The sequence below is a fragment of the Tupaia chinensis genome, unplaced genomic scaffold (genome assembly GCF_000334495.1).
Source record: "Tupaia chinensis unplaced genomic scaffold, TupChi_1.0 Scaffold000361_2, whole genome shotgun sequence".
In the NCBI taxonomy this organism is placed as follows: Eukaryota; Metazoa; Chordata; class Mammalia; order Scandentia; family Tupaiidae; genus Tupaia; species Tupaia belangeri.
Genome location: NW_006159858.1, coordinates 3,035,931 through 3,043,070, shown reverse-complemented (window position 1 = coordinate 3,043,070; position 7,140 = coordinate 3,035,931). Strand labels below are relative to the sequence as shown.

The window sequence follows — 7,140 nt, the reverse complement described above, 5'->3', positions numbered from 1 at the left end:
TGGCAACAACCTCTGGATTGTTGGCTGATTATTCTCAGAATAGGTAGTTTCTCCTCAATCCTGCCCAGTTACTTACAGGTATAGGTACTGGCAACCACAATCTGTGGCTATAGCTTCTGGATGACTGGCAGAACCCTTGTCATGGCTACTGAAGTCATAGTTTTTACACCCTTCTCTGCCATCTCACACACAGACTTCAAGTAGGGATACTGATCTTTTGTACTGACATACACCATGGACACAGATCATATGTGGAACTCACCAAGAGCAGTTTGGCCACCCTAGTCACCACAGTTGGTTGTGGACCAATGACCCTGCTCAAGGGTGAAGAGTTAGAGTACCCTGAAGGAAAGGGCTGTGGATTGAGAAAGGACAGAGAGACAAAAGCCGGCATCTCTACTGGACAATGCTGCAGCCACAGCCATCCTGTGCTCATTCTTTTATGGGGAGGCAAAGCTGAGTTCTTCAGCTGTGGAGCACCTCATGATTCTAAACAAGCCTCTATTGGCCTTCTCTGGCTGACTTCAGGTTTCTTCTATCTGTAAAGCCCAGCAGTAGGTTATGTCTATGTTTAGAGTTTTTGCATGCCCTGCAGCGATGGCACAAAGACTGTATCTACTTTAAGGTGCTCCCTGTAGACCAATTGCAACAGATGCCATTTTTCTTGCTAGAAAAAGAAATCAGCCTATCAAAGTTAAGACATGATGGGCAGGCAGACATGCAACTGGCTCTGGCAACCACAAGTTTCTGCTTTGTATTCTATGTCCAGTTTGTACAATTATACTTGAAACTTCCAAGAGGATCTTCCCATGCTGCAGCTCAATCCCTGCCAGCTGGAATTACAGACACACTTGGGATGTTCAGGTTGACCAGGACATCCAAACCAGGGAACTTCCCAGTATCATAAGGCAGCATGCACTACTAAGGTTGGGCTCTTCTTGTCTTTTTTTTTTTTTTTTTTTTGAAGAGGTTAGGGCACGTGTGCTCACCGGAGAGAGACAGAGAGACAGAAAGTGAGAAATCACCCCCCAGTGGGGATGGCCATGCCGCAATCCCTTCTCCTCCTTTCTCCTCTCGGGATCTTGGGCATGCACGACATGCGCCCTGCGTGAGTTTAAGCCACTGGGTCCGAGACTCAAACCACGGTCGACTACGTGGGAGTCCAGCGACATAGCCATTACGCTCACTGCTGGTCCCTCTACTTGTCTTTTGAGGTTGGTCTGGCCTTTTGTCCAGTATTACTACACACCCCCAGCCTGAGTTAAGTGATAGCTGTCATTGTAGTTCTCAGTACAGTCCACCTTACTGTATTGAAATTATCTGATTCTTTCTACTTGTCTAGACTATATATTTTTAAATTATTCATTTATTTTAATTTGACCAGAGAAAGAGACACAGAGAGAGAAAGAGAGAGAAGGGAGAAAGGAAACCACCAGGTCCAGGACTCGAACATTGTCGGCTATGTAGGAGTGTCCAGCACCTTAACCACCACACCACCTGCTGGTCCACAACCTGTCTAGACTATTAAGTTCCTTAAGGATAGGGCCATACCTTGGTACAGGTAGTGGCTCAAAAGTTTTACTGAATAAACTGGGACCAGCAGTTGGCATAATGGCTATGTTGCTGGACTCCCATGTAGTCAACCACAGTTTGAGTCCTGGACCTGGTAGCTTAAACTCACACCGGGCGCATATGCCTTTGGGCCCAAGATCCTGAGAGGAGAATGGAGAAGGGATTGCGGTGTGGCTATACCCCTGTGGGGTGAATTCTTGCTTTCTCTCTTTCTGGTGAGCACACGTGCCCTATAGCAAAAACCTCTCCCAAAAAATTTTTTTTTTTTACTGAAAAAACTGAACCATTAAAAAAAAATAGTATGTTGAAAACAGATTTACCAAGGAGCAATAGCATCAATATGAGGTTTCTCATGGCACTGGCAAAGCCAAAAATTAACCGTTTCCCAAGTTTAGGAACTAATACAAATGTACCCTACCTTATCCTTAAGACCTGCTTGGTCCTAGTTGTTCAACCTAGATTCCTCACTGACATCCACACAGCTATTATAATTCTATTTCAATTTGGAACATAAACTTGAAAAAAAATTTATATTTTTAAACTCAATATACTACTGTGAGGAAGAAATTTACATGAAATTCCTAATTTTCTTTATTGTGCTCACGAATTATATCACTGGAGAAGAAAAAAATGCAGGATGATATCATGCATGATTCTGCAGCCCTTAAAAATGATTTGTCTGGGTCACCCACCCACCCCTGGCTGCAGGTCACCCTGTGCTTGGGTGCCCAATATCCCAAAGGGAAGGAGAAAGAAGGAGGGATTGCAGAGTGATCATGCCCTATGGGGGCTGAGATGCCTTCTTGCTCTCCCTCTCCTTCTCCAGCCAGCAAACACATTCTCTAGCAAACAAAATAATAATAATAAACTGATTTGCTTGACTTAAATCTCTTCAACATCTTTCCTCCCACAAAATTGTTCCTGATTCTTTATTTTAATTAGATAGTCCTGCCACATGCTCCAACTGACATTGCACTCCGGTATACAGCAACATTTTTCTCAATAATGCCCATTCCATATCTTCCTGTGTAGTATGTATTGTGAGGGCAGAGATTGTGTTTGTCTTGCTAAATCTTATCATTCAGTTCTCAAGGGAACCAGATGAGTTTATTCTAAGCAATATCCAGCATATCCGTTAGACTCATTGCTGTTCTCCGTTTTCCCTTCAGTCTATCCATTTTATTATCCTCTCTTCTCATCCCATTAGCAGTATGATCCCATCTATATCTTCAGTGCTCGGGTCCTAGTTCTCTTCTTTAAAGAAAGAACTGTCTCCAGGGCGGCAGATGGCGTGGTGGTTAAAAGCGCTGGACTCCCACAAGACCAACCAAGATCCGAGTCCTGGACCTGACGGCTTGCTTTTTCGTTTTTCCTTTCTCTTTCTCTGGTCAAACTGAAGAATAACAGTAAGTAAACAAAATGAAAGAAAATGGCATCGCTGTCTTGGGAAAAAAAAAAAAAGGAACCGTCTCCCTCCCTATCCCGAACTTGCGATATGTACGGGATCCTACCTTTCACGCCAAATGAGGAAAAGTTATTTTTAAAAAATTGAAAACGCAGACCCATGCTTATGATCTTTTTCCTCAAAAGAAAGTAGCTAGAGAGGCCAAAGAATATTTTTAGAGTTGCCACAAAACGAAAGTGAGCACCCACCACACTAGACTGACGCAGACTTCCTCAGATCCAACCACGTCTTCCTCCCTTCCCCGGAAACGGAAAGAAGCGAGCCGGAGACCCCAGCGCTTAGAGATGCGTGGGCCTCAGCTTTCCTGGTGGGCGGGGCCGACCCGCCGGCGCCGACTGGCCAGCAAGCCATCGCTCTTGGGCAACTCCGCTTCCTATTGGCTTCCCAGGGCGACGCCCCCCGAGCAGGGCGGGAGATTCGGTGTGCAGTCCGCAGGCCTCCCATCCCCCAGCCGGGCTCTGGGCTTTCTTGCTGGTCTCTGCTCCCGTACCGTTTACGAGAACTTGGCGTCTCTGGCTGGGACCGAAGCCGCCTTCCCGACGCCGTCTTCCTTTCAGCGACGACTCAGCGAGATAGCGATCCGTCTAGGCGGCCGGAGCTACGCCAGACGTTGACCAAGTGGCGCGTTGTGGAGCGTCGGGGCAGCCTGCAACCCTTTTCTCTTTCTCCGCCGATTGTGAGGTGAGTCCAGGTGCGCGCGGCTTCCGGCTGAGCTGGGTCGCCTGTCTCGGGACTTCCCTCGACACTCCGGGCAGGGTCGCTGCGCCTCCCTCCTGGCCTCCCGCCGGCAACCGCGGCCCGGCTGGTGGAGCTCAGCCAACTGGTCAGCGGCGGAGGCGCAGGCCGAAGTCCGTAGGTAGCTGCACTGAGGCTGGTTCTGGAAAGACCGTTCGTCAGCGTCCAGAAGTGATCGGCCTTCCGAGCCAAGGACGCCCGATACCAGCATACCTATACCCCGGCCCTGGGCCTTCTGGTTGGAAAGAGGGAACTAAACGTCTGTAACTAAAGTAGTGAAGAGCCCCGTGGGGTGAGGACCATCACGTCCCAGAACTACCACTGTAGCGAGAAACTTAGATGTCATACCAGCCTGGAAGCACCAGAGGAGCCCTGCTACTAGGAGCAGTGCTTCGTTGTAAAATGCTGATAAATCAGGCTCTTTTGGTAAGTTAAAAGGAGGTTGAAGCATTGCTTTTCATTTTATAGTTGTAGCCCTAATAGATCCATTACTTTGTCCTAGTTAAATTGCAAGCTGGAAGAAAAACAGCATGACTATAATTTTGTGTAATGGTACCACATGGCAATGTTGAATGAGATGCAGAGATGTTCAAGAGATCTGCATGGTTATATTAATGTTTGATGTAAAAATACGTTAATAGGGAATATTTAATGAGCACTTTGATATGTCAGACACATGATCTTATTTAATCTATGACTAAAGGCAAAATTATACAATCATAATGTGTAGAGTTAAGATTAGGACTGAGACTTACCTGATACTACAGTGGGTGCTTACCCAGCAATTGGTGCTTACCACTAATATATGACATAGTTTTTAAAGGATTGCATTTTCTAAAAATTGTGGCAATTCTTTTATTTGCTCTCAAAGGACATTGTGTGGCTGTTAAATTGAAAAAATTACACAGTATCCAAGGGAGATTGGTTCCAGCCTCCCCACCTCCCAAGTTACCAAAATCCTTGATGCTTAAGACTCTTACATAAAGTTGCATAATGTTTACATATAATCTATACACATCCTCTCATATACTTTAAATTATCTCTAGATAACTTATAATTAACACAATGCAAATGCTATGTAAATCATTGTTATATATTGTTTCAGGAATAATAAGAAAAAAAAAGTTGGTATACGTTCAGTGCAGACTCAATCAATTTTTTTTCCCTCAACATATTTTCAGTCCACAGTTCACTGAATCTTCAGATGTAGCACCCACAGACTGATATTATATATCTGCAAGGGGTATACAAGTTTATAATAGAAATGAAAGGAGCCTTCTGGAACCTATCTCTTATGAATTTATGGATAATATATGTTAAAAATAAATAAACTCTATGGAACCAGCAGTAGCGTAATGGCTATGTCGCTGGATTCCCACAGTCGACCGCGGTTCGCGTCCCGGACCCGGTTGCTTAAAACTCATGCCGGGCGCGTGTGCGTGCGTGCCCAAGATCCCGAGAGGAGAATGGAGGAGAAAGGATTGCGGCGTGGCCAAACCCCCTGGGGGGATGATTTCTCGCTTTCTGTCGCTATGTCTCTCTCTGTCTGTCTGGCGAGCGCACACGCCCTATAGCGAAAAAAACCTCTCCAAAAAAAAATATAAATGAATAAATAAATAAACTCTAGGCTGTGAAAATGTTTTTCTTGAGCACACATGCTCTATAGCACAGATCTCTCAAAAAAATTTTTTTTCTATAGGGCATGTGCACTCACTAGAATGCAAACAGAAAGGGAAAGTGAAAAAGCAAGCTGCCAGGTCTAGGACTCAAACCATGGTTGGCCGTGTGGGAGTCCAGCATCTTAACTACCACACCACCTTCTGGCCCCAAAATGTTTTTCTTAATTGAGTAAAATTGTAGATGCCGCTCCCCTGAAGCAAATTTTAATTAGGCTCTAATTCATTTTATAATATCCATATTCAAATTTAATGTTTTTCTTTTTTTATCATTATTTTTATTTAACTTTATTTATTCATTTATCCATTTTAATTTGGACAGAGAGGGACAGAGTGAGAGAGAGGGAGGGGGAGAAAGTGAGCTGCCAGGTCCAGGACTTGAACCACAGTTGGCCATGTGGGAGTCCAGCACCCTCAAACAGCATGCCACCTGCCAGCACCATGTTTTTCTTTCTTTTTTTTTTTAAGAATTACTTATTTAAATTTTTGATAATTATTATTTTCAATTTGCCATAGAATGCATGTGCTCACCAGAGAGACAGAGAGGGAACGCCAGAAAGCAAATCTCCAAGTCTGGGACTCGAATTGCAGCCAGCCATGTGGGAGTCCAACACCTTAACCACCACACCACTTGCTGGCCCAAATTTAGTGTTTGTCTAGCTAAAAGATGTATGGTGGCTTATTATGAAACATGTTAAACTTGATTAGGGAGGAGAATGAAATATTAATGTATGAGTTTTAGTGCCAAAAAAGTTTGAAATTCATGCATAGTTTTTTTTTTTAATAATATGCACTCTCCATGAACTTTTTGAAGATTCCTCATATATAGACACAAAATTACCTGCCTTAAAGAATCTGAGCATTTAATGAAATGGTATACGTAAAAGTACCTGACAAATAGTATCTCAGAAAACCTGACTTTTTATTTTGAAAGGCTTTATTTTGTTGCTGCGGTTGTTAAAAAGTACCCCCTTTTTTTTTGTTTTTTTTGTTTTTTTTTCTGAGAGGTTTTTGCTTTAAGGGCACGTGCATTCTCTGGAAAGATAGAGAGAAACAGAGAGACAGAAAGCCAGAAATCACCCTCCAAAGGAGATGGCCACGCTGCAATCCCTTCTCCTCTATTCTCCTCTCGGGATCTTGGGCACACACGCACAGGGGCTCGGTGTGAGTTTAACTCACTGGGTCTGGGACTTGAACCATAGTCAACTACATGGGAGTCCAGTGACATGACCATTAACGCCAACTGCTGGTCCTAGAAAACCTGACTTAATTTTATATGAGTATAGTTTGTTTATTTTATACAAATATTGTGTAAATTCATTAAATTTTTTTCTCCGATACATCCAGATTCCTCATTGTAGAAAGCAGTATCACGACAAGAAAAATGGACCAAGAGGACACATTTTGCTAATGTGTTTAGCAGAAATCATGAATTGGTTATAAAAATCATGAAGTATTATCTTTATACACAAAATATAAACCTCAAGTTATTGTAAGGATTAAATGAGAGTACATTTAAGTAATTAAATCTTTATCTAGCACCTAGTAAGTGCTTATGTTTTGTCTTCCTACTACTGCCCTTAATCCACATGTTCTCAGTGTCTCAGACTTCCTGGCCAAAATGGAAATTGTCATTTTGTCCTTTACTATAAAATCATGACAACTTTCTCTTCATAAGGACCACATTTATCT

The 7,140-nt window shown here is 43.3% G+C and overlaps 1 protein-coding gene across 4 annotated transcripts in view; it reads left to right on the top strand.

The window, feature by feature from the left end:
- The first annotated feature begins 3,385 nt into the window (after positions 1-3,385).
- The window catches only part of ORC2 (origin recognition complex subunit 2), a 51,059-nt gene continuing 47,304 nt past the window's right edge, over positions 3,386-7,140 (top strand). The window contains exon 1 of one of the 4 annotated variants that reach the window (XM_027773635.1): positions 3,386-3,718. The gene's annotated coding sequence lies outside the window, so the exon portion shown is untranslated. The other 3 variants (XM_027773634.1, XM_027773632.1, XM_027773633.1) reach the window with 3 other exon arrangements.